This window comes from Topomyia yanbarensis, chromosome 3 (assembly GCF_030247195.1).
Source record: "Topomyia yanbarensis strain Yona2022 chromosome 3, ASM3024719v1, whole genome shotgun sequence".
Lineage (NCBI taxonomy): Eukaryota > Metazoa > Arthropoda > Insecta > Diptera > Culicidae > Topomyia > Topomyia yanbarensis.
The window spans coordinates 233,979,207-233,993,236 of NC_080672.1; the positions used below are offsets into that span (position 1 = coordinate 233,979,207).

At 43.5% G+C, this 14,030-nt stretch overlaps 1 protein-coding gene across 1 annotated transcript in view; it reads left to right on the forward strand.

Moving 5' to 3' along the window:
- Positions 1-14,030, forward strand: part of LOC131692818 (solute carrier family 22 member 13) — a 1,403,565-nt gene that overhangs the window by 1,235,472 nt on the left and 154,063 nt on the right. The window lies entirely within an intron of this gene.

Here is a 14,030-nt window from a genome sequence, read left to right on the forward strand (position 1 = left end):
CCGCTATCCTGAAACATTAATTTTGAGTGCTGAATTTGATTCTTCGTTTTTTGTAGAAAGGAAATACAACGTGTTACTAATATTTAATATTTCATAGGTAAACATAGTTCCATTGCAAAAAATTAAAGAAAAATGACGGTCTGATTTGCACGTAGGGAGGTCCTAATTACCCCTACATTGTAAAATGGATGGAAAACCGTAGAGGTTTGCAAATCGTCGCCTAGTGATGCCATTGAGTGGTGCAAATGAACGTTTTATGGCACCACAATGTAGCTGAGGTTTCAAACTAACAATTAGGACCTTTGCCGGTAATTTTTTTCACATCTATTTATCTAAAAGGGTGATTCGCTTAAGTAGGTCCGAATAGCCCCCTATTTTTTAAATTTGTGCTGTGACTCCCCTAAGGAAAATTTAAACTAAAAAATCAGAAATGGTTATGAGGCTGTGTCTATAGATGAAGTTATTGGGCATGTACCGTCGGTGCGTCAAAATAGAAATTCTTTCAACTATTCGCGAACTTTTTATATTGAAGGGCAGGTTGTTGGCAGTTTAACTGGCAACACGTACAAGAAACGATCACACGAGTATTTCGCGAGTGAAAATAAAATCGAAATTTAACGTGAAAGAATCGAAGAAAAAGTGAATCCACGGTTGTGGGAGGAAGTTGTAGGAAAAAGTAAAGTTCACCGTGAAAAAGGCTTGTGAAGTGTACGATTGCAGTTACAAATCTGCTTTGAATGGAGGTCGCCATTTTTACTTTTACGCTCTAGTGTGTAATGGTGGTGGTGCTCCAGAGCTTGTGAGCTGAGGTCGAATAAGTGATTCTTATTAGATTTTGAGCTGCAATGTGGAGAGTTTATTCGAGCAGAGCACAGTGCAGAAAATATAGAAAAAATATGATAGATTTCTGCCGTGCCTTACGACAGCTCTAAATGCAAGCATATATCATGAAGCATGAAGTACATATGTATATGTGACTACGTCAGTCAACTGTATCGATTCTAGTTATCGGAGTGCACAGAGTGTTCCAGAAGCAGCAGAAACGAATTACACTCAGTTTATTTGTGACGTCACCGTAAAGTATTCAATACCCGCAAACACCGCTCACTGGTGCTTTCATTGCGACGGTAATCTGGAAGAAAAGTTCAACACAGAGTGAGTTCGTTCCGATACAAGAGTTCATTACAGACATAAATAACCTCACTTTGTGAGAGTTCACTGGTACAGTGTGTATGGTCTTGGAGGGATTTTGTCGGCTATTCGGTTGACTCGAAACCGATCACGTCATGTACTTTCATTCAACATTTTAATAATGGTATACTTTCATGTGTACTTCTGCAGAGTTCCCATATACACTGATTTTCTGGGTAATTCATTGATGGAAAACCGTTAAATTTATTGAGAAGAAATATTCCTACCACATTTACAATATTCTCTTCTTTTTCGTATATCTATAGTAGCTTGTGAAGACGACGCACAGTGGGACCAATCCAAAAAAGGTGGGACAAAACCTATTTGAGGCCTTAGATGTCATTTTAGAACCGGCATTTCTTCGTATGATATGTTCAAATCATTATTCTGCAACTTTTTAAATAGAATATTTTGTTGTTGGACTAAAGTAGAGTACCCGAGCAAAAAAAAAATTAAAAAAAATTTTTTAGAGGGTCGATGTCTTCGACAAAGTTGTAGAATATTATGTTTTGAATAACTTCTTCTAAGATACCACAGACATCAGACCTCAAATTTCAGGCAAAATTGTTGTTTTTTGAAAATATGATCAAAAAATCAGTTTTTCGATATTTCCATGTTAAAAACCTTAATTGATTAATTTAATATGTTCTACAAACTTGCAGAAAACACTAAAATACAACTTTTTGTTGAAAAAACTAATAACCTAAAATCAATATTTTGGCTTCTAAAACTATTTTTCATATAAATTTACTCTATTTTCATCAAAGATTTCTGTTTTTAGGTGCACTTTTGTGCAGCCAAACTTTGGCTATTCCGATACCCTATTATTCGTAGAATAAAACTAATACTACATAGAAACAGGATATAGTTGGACGCATTGTTTGGGTGACCATTCATGTACGACGGTTTATAACATAAAATGTGTCTATATTATTTTTAATGTATATACATTATTTGCTATTAACAAAATCTTACATTTTGTACGCACTAACAAGCATATAAACATATTGAGTTGATCAATTACGGTTACAATATGAAAAAGTGAAAAAAATGATATAAATTTTGAATTTAAACTGCCAAAGAACAACGATTTCGGCTCAAAAAATAAATAAATCGTATTTTCAACAGAATTGTTCCAAATACAATATTTAACAATTTTGCTGAAGACCTCAACCATTTAAACAAAATTTGATTTATTTAGTTCGGGATTTCTACTTTAGTTTAACCAATAATATTAGTTCTACAAATTCATAAAAGTAGAATAATATCTATTATTATCCTTAGATATATAGAACCTAAGTGTGTGGAAAAATATTCACAATATAATTGATTTCTTACTATGTTGCGTTTCGGCTTCGCCTCATCAGAAACCGACACTAACGTATTGTCGGAATAGATTAGCGCCGGCTTGACGCAAATCCCATAAAACTAAAACACACTATGTGTTTCAAACAAACGACTGATAAAACGTGATGTCCCGTTCGAGCAGAAGTTCTGTTTATGCGGATGAGACACAAGTGAAGCCGAAACTTGTCTTGGCTTAGCAGGCCTATGCGAAAGCACTACGCTATATTTCACCCTAAGGAGGAAAATTTGGTAAAAACCAAAATTTCTCACTAGGGTGAAATTTTTTTGGTAAAAACCAGTCTTTGTACAGGAGGGCACAAATCCTTATTTCATACAATGTTGCGTTTCGGCTTCGCCTCATCAGAAACCGACACTAACGTATTGTCGGAATAGATTAGCGCCGGCTTGACGCAAATCCCTTAAAACTAAAACACACTATGTGTTTCAAACAAACGACTGATCAAACGTGATGTCCCGTTCGAGCAGAAGTTCTGTTTATGCCGATGAGACACAAGTGAAGCCGAAATTTGTCTTGGCTTAGCAGGCCTATGCGAAAGCACTATGCTATATTTCACCCTAAGGAGGAAAATTTGGTAAAAACCAAAATTTCTCACTAGGGTGAAATTTTTTTGGTAAAAACCAGTCTTTGTACAGGAGGGCACAAATCCTTATTTCATACAATGTTGCGTTTCGGCTTCGCCTCATCAGAAACCGACACTAACGTATTGTCGGAATAGATTAGCGCCGGCTTGACGCAAATCCCTTAAAACTAAAACACACTATGTGTTTCAAACAAACGACTGATCAAACGTGATGTCCCGTTCGAGCAGAAGTTCTGTTTATGCCGATGAGACACAAGTGAAGCCGAAATTTGTCTTGGCTTAGCAGGCCTATGCGAAAGCACTATGCTATATTTCACCCTAAGGAGGAAAATTTGGTAAAAACCAAAATTTCTCACTAGGGTGAAATTTTTTTGGTAAAAACCAGTCTTTGTACAGGAGGGCACAAATCCTTATTTCATACAATGTTGCGTTTCGGCTTCGCCTCATCAGAAACCGACACTAACGTATTGTCGGAATAGATTAGCGCCGGCTTGACGCAAATCCCTTAAAACTAAAACACACTATGTGTTTCAAACAAACGACTGATCAAACGTGATGTCCCGTTCGAGCAGAAGTTCTGTTTATGCCGATGAGACACAAGTGAAGCCGAAATTTGTCTTGGCTTAGCAGGCCTATGCGAAAGCACTATGCTATATTTCACCCTAAGGAGGAAAATTTGGTAAAACCTGGTTTTTACCAACAAATTTTCACCCTAGTGAGAAATTTTGGTTTTTACCAAATTTTCCTCCTTAGGGTGAAATATAGCATAGTGCTTTCGCATAGGCCTGCTAAGCCAAGACAAGTTTCGGCTTCACTTGTGTCTCATCGGCATAAACAGAACTTCTGCTCGAACGGGACATCACGTTTGATCAGTCGTTTGTTTGAAACACATAGTGTGTTTTAGTTTTAAGGGATTTGCGTCAAGCCGGCGCTAATCTATTCCGACAATACGTTAGTGTCGGTTTCTGATGAGGCGAAGCCGAAACGCAACATAGTATGAAATAAGGATTTGTGCCCTCCTGTACAAAGACTGGTTTTTACCAACAAATTTTCACCCTAGTGAGAAATTTTGGTTTTTACCAAATTTTCCTCCTTAGGGTGAAATATAGCATAATTGATTTCTATTTTTTAAGATGGTTGAGGACTTCAGCAAAGTTGTATAATATTCAATTTCGAACATTTTTGTTGAAACTACCTTACACATACTGTAGATTTATTTTTTAATCCGAAATCGTTGTTCTTTGGCAGTTTAAATTTAAATTTTATATTATTTTTTCACATTTCCATATTGAAACCTTAATTGATCAACTCAATATGTTCTACATGCTTATAAGTGCGTACAAAATATAAAACATTGTTAATAGCTAATAATGTATATAAATTAAAAATAATATAAGCACATTTTATGTTATAAACCGTCGTACATGAATGGTCACCCAAACAACGCGTCCAACTATATCCTGTTTCTATGTAGTATTAGTTTTATTCTACGAATAATAGAGTATCGGAATAGCCAAAGTTTGGCTGCACAAAAGTGCACCTAAAAACAGAAATCTTTGATGAAAATAGAGTAAATTTATATGAAAAATAGTTTTAGAAGCCAAAATATTGATTTTAGGTTATTAGTTTCTTCAACAAAAAGTTGTATTTTAGTGTTTTCTGCAAGTTTGTAGAACATATTAAATTAATCAATTAAGGTTTTTAGCATGGAAATATCGAAAAACTGATTTTTTGATCATATTTTCAAAAAACAACAATTTTGCCTGAAATTTGAGGTCTGATGTCTGTGGTATCTTAGAAGAAGTTATTCAAAACATAATATTCTACAACTTTGTCCAAGACATCGACCCCCTAAAAAAAATTTGAAAAAATTTTTTTTGCTCGGGTACTCTACTTTAGTCCAACAACAAAATATTCTATTTAAAAAGTTGCAGAATAATATTGTGAACATATCATACGAAGAAATGCTGGTTCTAAAATGACATCTAAGGCCTCAAATAGGTTTTGTCCCACCTTTTTTAGATTGGTCCCACTGTGCGACGTTCGGCGGGTGGCTATTCATCGGTGGTTTGTTTCTCGAAGAAGGGACACATGTGGCTTTTTATGTATTTTGGCACACCCGATTGCAATTCGTCGTTGTCTTCTCCGTCTCTCTCTTTCTCTGGGAGTAAACAGTGATTGTTGGTGAGTGGTAGGGCGCTCAATTATATCACGGGTACACAAATGTGTGTGCTGGCATGAGCGACGCTGTGGGATCGGAGCACACCAGGTAACAAGTATTTTTTTATTCTATCTTCCTCTCGATACGAGTCAGGAGCAGCGTTGCCGAAATTCCTCCTAGAAAATTTGACAAAATTTAGTAAAACTTCTTCAGATGTTGTGAAATTTGTCACATATGCAAAAATTTGTAAAATTAGCATTTTTAATGTTCCCCGCCCCTTACTTTCTTCTGCTGTGAATTTTGTTCATTGAGCAGATTCGGTCTGTCCCCTCATTGAATGTTATTGGAGGTGTACGCCCGAGAATACCTGGAAATAGCGGCCGAGTAGGGTATGGAGATGGAGAGTGTGTAGGTGAATGTTTTTGTTTCTCATGAGCTTTTCGATTGTTGTGCGCCGGTGTGGTGGAGTGCGCTGGTTTTCCACCCTTTTTGCGCTTTCTAGCAGAGGTTCAGAAACTAGGTATGTTCCATTGGCATTTCTGCTGGAAAGTGCTGAACCAGTGCGTTCCACTACATCGGGGCGCCGCCATCGAAAACGGCATAGTGTATAGCTTCAGTAATTATAGGTAGGTGAAGATACTGAGGGGAGCTATTCGAACATGTCCAAATTTATGATGATGGACGATGAAGGGGCGTGTGCCCCGTTATTTTTGGATGTATACGCTTGTACTGTGTTCAGATTAAAAAGCTGGAACGCGTTTTGATAATTTCAAACAAGAAACACGTCAGTACGATGGCGTTGAAACGAGTTTTGACTCGTGGTGTGAACGTACTATTAAGCAACTTTTGCTTCACTCCGGTGCCGAGTCGAGGTTCCAGTTCCAATTTCTATCCGCTGTTTGTTCATACATCTTAATAGCGGTTTCAGCTCGAGCGAAATCCACGATAGTATCTTCCTGGTCAGTTATCAGTTCATGTCTTTGAATGAGATAGCCGATTTGTTAGGGCGCATCAATGTATAGGTATTGTTTTTATGTTGTGGCGCCTTAACGGACTTTCTTGCATTTGGTTTCACTGAGGGTAGTGTCGTCTGAACGTTTTATTCGTGAATGTGATAGGAGACCATTTGCAAATTTGATAGAGTAAAGAGAGGGTATCGTCAAATTGGGACTATGGAGTAAGTCTTTTGTGAGGTATGAAAAGAAGTTAAAAATTTTGGGTAGAAGTTTTTGCGTTGTTTTGTTTGCATTCGTCCCCAAAAATTGGTTACATTTGGAGTTGAGTCTTTTTTCTGCTTCGAAGATGCGTCCCAGACCTTTGAATCGTGGGAAGTACTTGAATGGCACGCGGAAACAATTCCCTTAACCCCTATTTTTAGCCTGTCCAACTGGTGTGACAACAATTGATTTTTTGCCTTTCTCAGATAAAGAAAGGCTATGCAATCACTGTAAAAATCGACTTTTTAACCGAGGCCCGGAGGGCCGAGTGTCATACACCATTCGATTCAGTTCGTCGAGATCGGCAAATGTCTGTGTGTGTATGTATGTGTGTGTGTATGTGTGTGTATGTGTGTGTGTCATTTAAACTCACACAATTTTCTCAGAGATGGCTGAACCGATTTTCGCAAACTTAGTTTCATCTGAAAGATATAACGCTCCCATAAGCTGTTATTGAGTTTTTAGTTGATCCGACTTCCGGTTCCGGAGTTACGGGTTGAAGAGTGCGGTCATACAGCAAATTCCCATATAAACTGGTATCACCATGATGTTCAAATGATGTAAAACATATTAAAATTGATGTAACATTACTCTAGTTTGCGGGTCTGGATCACTAATGATCAATCAAAGCAGCTTTGACCACATTGGCCATCTATGACGGTTCATGACGCCCCCGGGGAACCCGCCAAATTCCTAAGCTAATATCACACCCATTCCCCAACGAATTCTCTACCGATTTCTACAAACTTGATTTCAAATGAAAGATACAGTAATACCATTGATTGCTGCTGAATTTCATTCGGTTCTGACTCTTGCTTCCGGAGTTACAGGGGTGTTAGTAAGGATACACTGGAATTTCCCATATAAATCGGTACAATCGTAATACCTCAGAGGCTAAAAACTATTAAAATGGTCACCAAATTACTTCTAATCGCAGATCTAGATCACTGATTGCCAATCAAACATTCTTTGAATAAATTGTCCACTATCGACGATTCCGGAAGTCCGAAATTCCGGGCATATTCCACAATTAAAGTCACATCGGTTCTCCGGTGATGACTGAACCGATTTTCTCAAACCAAGTCTCAAATGGAAGGCAAAATATGCAGTTGAGTATTCCGTCGCCACCCCTCCCCCACCCGCCTTGCTCCCCCTCCCGCCTCCTCCCTCCTTCATCATTCCCCTCCCCTCGGACCACCCTCACGCCCGCATTTCCTTCACCCGAAAATACCGAAATAAGATGAAGGATTTCTGACGCATCCTCCACTCCCACTCTACTAACCCCCCATTCCCTCCACTTTCAAACCCATTCCACCAACATTTCAAAATATAATCACATGAAGATAACATTGAGCTCATGCTGATTAAGCTAATTAAATATTATTCTTTTGCCTTTCTCATATAGAAAGGTTACACAATTGCTCCAAAAACCCACTTTCTAACCGAGGCCCGGAGGGCCGAGTCTCATAACATTCGACTCAGTTCGCCGAGATGGCAAAATATCTGTGTGTATGTATGTGTGTATGTATGTATGTATGTATGTATGTATGTATGTATGTATGTATGTATGTATGTATGTATGTATGTATGTATGTATGTATGTATGTATGGATGTATGTATGTATGTATGTATGTATGTATGTATGTATGTATGTATGTATGTATGTATGTATGTATGTATGTATGTATGTATGTATGTATGTATGTATGTATGTATGTATGTATGTATGTATGTATGTATGTATGTATGTATGTATGTATGTATGTATGTATGTATGTATGTATGTATGTATGTATGTATGTATGTATGTATGTATGTATGTATGTATGTATGTATGTATGTATGTATGTATGTATGTATGTATGTATGTATGTATGTATGTATGTATGTATGTATGTATGTATGTATGTATGTATGTATGTATGTATGTATGTATGTATGTATGTATGTATGTATGTATGTATGTATGTATGCATGTATGTATGTATGCATGTATGTATGTATGCATGTATGTATGTATGCATGTATGTATGTATGCATGTATGTATGTATGCATGTATGTATGTATGCATGTATGTATGTATGCATGTTTTTTTTTTTTTTTTTTGAGAGCAGTAAAAAAAATTTCAGAAAAACCCTGAGTGAGGAAAAATGTACAAAAACCCCATTGTCAGGGAACGGGTTTGGGCTGCCATCACCCGACCCGCTAAAAACCACTGCTCTTGCCCAGAACCTGATTCCTCCCCGGCACTACCTTACGGCATTACTTCGGGGAGGGGTTTTTATGTGCATAGCACGCACTCTAATTCAACTACTTACTAGTTCGTTTCTTCCGTAGGGTGACAGCCCCACTCCTCTACACACCACCAATTCTCTACCATCCACACAGACTGGCAAGCTCTGCATGGCAGTCGGAAAGCTGGCTGTGAGTCGAGGCTTAGTACTCCTCCGCTACGAGTACAGTCTGAGCGGCAAACTTCTGACTGTCTATTTCACCGAGCCCTGCGGCTCGCTTGTGCCGGTTAGCACCGCAACTCCCTCCTCGCACCATTCAACGCCGTTTACTCTTTGAGCACCAGACTTGTTCGCGAACTACTCGGTCTAGTCCCCGACGATGGACCTAGCCTACTCCGACGGAGAATTCCCCGGCGAGAGAAGTTCTCCCGAAACCGAGCCAACCAACCAGATGTCGAGGTCAGTTCGGCGATTCCGGTGGAGCAGAGCGTCCGGTTCGCTGATGCCCCGACGACCTGCGACTGGTGGTATTTCGTCGCGGTCTACTCAGTCTAGTCCCCGGCGGTGGATCTAGCTTACGCCGACGGAGAGTTCCCCGGCGAAGGAGGCTCCCCCGGTACCGATTCTTCTTTTGTTTTAGCACCACAAATTTCATGAGCTCTTTGGCTTCCTCTCGTTCCGTTTCGTCCGATCTACTCGATCTAGTCCCCGGCGGTGGATCTAGCCTACTCAACGGGCCATACAGTAGGTGCTGAGGTCTATCCGGCGATTCCGGTTGGAGCGTAACTTCCGGTTCACCGGCGCCCCAACGACTCACTGCTAGCTCTGCGACGCGGTCTACTCGGTCCAATCCCCGGCGGTGGATATAGCCTACTCACGAGCTACCCGGAAGGATGTCGAGGTCGGTTCAGCGATTCCGGTGAAGCTTGACGTCCGGTTCTCAGGCGCCCCGACGACCCAACTCGGTGCTACATCACGCACTACTCAACTGGTCCCCGGCGGTGGACCTAGTCTACTCAGTTGGAGAGTTCCCCGGCGGCGGAATTTCTCTCGAAACCCGATTTGCGGTTTCTTGTTGGTCTCTACGCCACTTCCTCTGCAACTCGGAGAGTATGCTCGAGACCACTCTGTTGACAGCGTCCCAGGTATGTTCGTCACGGCACATCTCTTCGACGATATTGTCCGCTGTCATACCAGGTATACCCCTACGAACTTCTTCGAATCTAGGGCATTCGAAGACCACGTGTTCCGGTGTCTCCTGCACGGTCGCACAACCCGGGCAAAGGGGTGACGAAGCATGTCCAAACCGATGCAAGTACTTCCGGAAGCATCCGTGCCCGGACAAAAACTGCGTCAAATGGAAGTTCACCTCTCCATGCTTCCTATGTACCCAGGCCGATACATTTGGGATGAGTCGGTGGGTCCACCTTCCTTTCTCCGCGTTGTCCCACTCCTGTTGCCATTTAGCCAACGAGTCCGCTCGAACCTGTCTCGTAGCGTTACGTGCATTTCTCCGCTGATAGCATTCCACGTCCTCCGCCAGGGTAATGCAGATGGGGATCATCCCGGCGATAACGCATACTGCCTCCGACGATATTGTTCTGTAGGCACTCGCGACTCGTACGGCCATCAGTCGGAATGTCCTGTTTAGCTTTTCACGGTTCCGCTTGGTTTTCAGCGCAGCACTCCAGGCAGGAACCCCATATCGGAGTATCGATGCCGAAACAGTAGATAGCAGACGTCTCGTGCTGCTTCTCGGACCGCCGACGTTTGGCATGATTCTCGCTATTGCGTTCGTTGCCTTCGCCGACTTTTCACAGGCGTAATCAACGTGGTTGTTGAAGCTCAACCGGTCGTCGATTATAACTCCCAATTGCTTCAATGCACGTTTCGATGCAATCACGTGCCCTCCGACGTCGATCTGCATCCGTTGGACCGATCTGCAGTTACTGACCAACAACACCTCCGTCTTGTGGTGAGCTATTTGCAGCTTGACCCCGTTCATCCAGCTCTCGATCGCGTCTATTGTCTCCGTCACCGACACCTCCACTTCTTCAAGTGTCTCACCCATCACCGTTAGTGACACGTCGTCCGCGAAACCTACGATTTTCACTTTCCTAGGCAGCTGCAGCGTTAACACCCCATCGTACATCCCGTTCCAAAGGGTTGGACCGAGAATGGATCCCTGAGGAACGCCCGCTGTGACACGCAATGACTTCTGTCCTTCGCTCGTCTCGTACAGTAGCACTCTGCTCTCAAAGTAGCTCTTCAGGATCTGGCACAGATAGTCGGGAACCCTCATTCTATGCAGCGCTGTAGCGATGGCTTCCCAGCTGGCACTGTTGAACGCGTTCTTCACATCTATCGTGACCACAGCGCAGTATCGATCTCCTCTTCGCTTCTGTTTAGATGACTTCTCGGCACTCTCGAGCACTATCCGAATTGCATCCACTGTCGATGCTCCTTTGCGGAAACCAAACTGCATCTTGGACAGTCCGCGCTCACCTTCCGTGAATTTCGTCAACCTGTTAAGAATGATCCTTTCCAGGAGTTTTCCGAGTGTATCCAGCAGGCATATGGGTCTGTACGAGGTCGGGTCGCCAGGTGGCTTCCCTGGCTTCGGCAGCAACACCAGCTTCTGGACCTTCCACATTTCGGGGAAGTTGCCTTCATTTAGGCACTTCTGCATCACTATCCTGAACATGTCCGGATATGCCAGGATCGCAGCTTTCAGTACCACGTTTGGTATTCCATCCGGACCAGGGGCTTTCTTTGGTTTTAGGCGCTTCGATGCTTCTACTAGCTCGTCGTTAGTCACTTGCCGATCCATGTTTGTTCCTTCTCCCTCGCCGTGCGGTGACGGTGGCCATATAGTTAGATCGTGCTTCGGGAAAAGACCCTCGACGATTATCTTCAGCTTGCTCCGACACATTTCGGCTGGCGTCGTCGGACCCTTCATTTTCGCCATCACGACTCGGTATGCGTCACCCCAGGGATTGGCGTCTACTTCTCGGCATAGCTCCTTGTGGCACTCTGACTTGCTAAGTCTGATCTCCCGTTTTAGAGCGGCCCTAGCTTCCCGAAACGATGCCTTATGCTCTTCTCTATCTGGTTCCGACCTTGCTCTTTGGGCCCGCCTTCTGGCTCTGAGACAAGCAGCGCGTAACGTACTAAGCGTCTCGTTCCACCAGTAAGCTGGACGCCGTTTGTTGCGTGGTTCCAGTTTTCGCGGCATTGTGGCGTCACAAGCCGCCACAATCCTTCTTGTTAGGTCAGCCGCATCCACGTTCTCGATCCCGCCGTTCGGCCGAAGTGCCTCAACAAAGAGGTCTTTGTTGAAGGCTTTCGTCTTCCACTTTCGTTCGCCGGTCACCCTTCTCTGTACTGCCGCGGGGTTCCGTTGGCCGATACGGTAGCGAATCTCCTGGTGGTCACTATGCGTATACGTTTCGCATACTCTCCAATCCATGTTCGCCGTCAATGAGGGACTACAGAATGTGACGTCTATGATGGACTCCCTCCCGTCTCTCCAAAATGTACTAACAGAGCCTTCATTGCACAATCGTACGTCTAACTTCGCTAGAGCTTCCTGCAGGATACACCCTCTTGTGTTGGTTACTCTACTGCCCCATTCCACAGCCCAGGCGTTGAAGTCACCACCAATGACTACCGGCTTCCGATCGATCAACTGCTCGGTTAACTGCTCCAGCATTAGGCTGAACTGCTCTACTGTCCACCTTGGGGGAGCGTAACAGCTACATACGAAGATGCCGTTGATTTTGGCTATCACGAAACCCTCATAGGAACGTTCTACCACTTCTTGGATAGGGAATCTTCCCATTACTTGTATCGCTGCAGTTCCTGATCTATCCGCCACCCAGTTACCGTTATTAGGGGGGACTTGATAAGGCTCTGCGATCAAAGCGACATCGCACATAGTTTCTGTCGTAGACTGCCACAACAGTTGCTGTGCGGTATCACAGTGATTCAGGTTTATCTGGGTCATCTCCATCACCGTTGGCCTGCAGTCGCCTTCTTGTACGCTGGGCATTTAAAGCCACCCGTCTGATGGTCGTTTCCTTCCGCTGGGGTGCAAAGCAAGCACTTCGGCCTCTGCGTGCAGTCTCTCGCAAGATGGCCCGTCTCTCCGCATTTCCAGCACATCCCGAATCTGTCCGGGCCTTTGCAAGCCCCTGCTAAATGTCCAAAGCCTAAACATTTGAAGCATTTCTCTGCTTGTTTGTTTACTCGTGGGGCGGCTCTCAGTAGGCATCTCGACCATCCAACTGTAACCTTACCTACCTCCAGTGCCTTGTCTGCAGCGGTTACCGGTAAACGTATCATCGCTATCTGCGTTCCTCCGTATCCCTTCCTTAACCGGATCGTCATGTGCACCTCGCCCAGTTTGCACTGCTGCTTCATAGCACCTCTCAGCTCGTCTTCCGTCGTTATTTCGTCGAGGTCTTTGCACACGATTACCATCTCCGGGCTTAAGGCTTTAACTTCTGCCTTTCCACCCATTGATTTAGTTATAGTCTCCTGCAAGGCAGAGCTACTAGTCGTAGTATTCTTTTTAAGCTCGAGGAGCATCTCATTTTTTTGGGTACGCCTGACTCTTAACACGTTTTCCCCCAAATCTTTCAGCTCCGGGTCCTCTCTGACCTTTTTGAGCAGTGCGGCGTACGTAGTCTCGTCATTTGCTTTGACGAGCACGGCTTCTCCCTTAGGCGCCTTCTGACGAGCCGAGGGTTCTGATTTCCTCTTCTGCTCCCCTTTTCGCTCCTCCTTCTTTTTTTGCTGTTTCCCGCGTTTCTCCTTCCGACCTACAACGGTGCTCCAGCTTTCACCCTGTAAGGTGGCGTCCTTTTCTTCGGCAGCAACAGCATCCTCGAGCGTCTGCCTCTTTGACCCGCCTGGTCTTTCTTCTCCTGGTGAGGATCTTGTCCTCTTTGGAGTTATGGGAACTGGCGTGTTCTCCACTCCAATCTGCCTCTCCTTACCCTGTTTCGGAGGGGCTAGGAGGACAGTGGCCTTAGCCGACGCGGATGCTCGCTCAGCTGAATCTGCCCTCTGCGTTGCCGTATCGTACTCTTTCACGGCAGACAGTAGCGCCTTCCGGATTTTGATGACCATCTCCTTAATGTCTTTGTGGACATTGTTTCTCATGTCCACGAACTTGTGGAGCTCCTCCACCAAGTGCCTCGCTACCACTACCTTTGGCGTTTGTGGAGTGTAGCTCCTTCCGCTCTGCTCCGGCTGTTTTTGTTGCTGCTGTT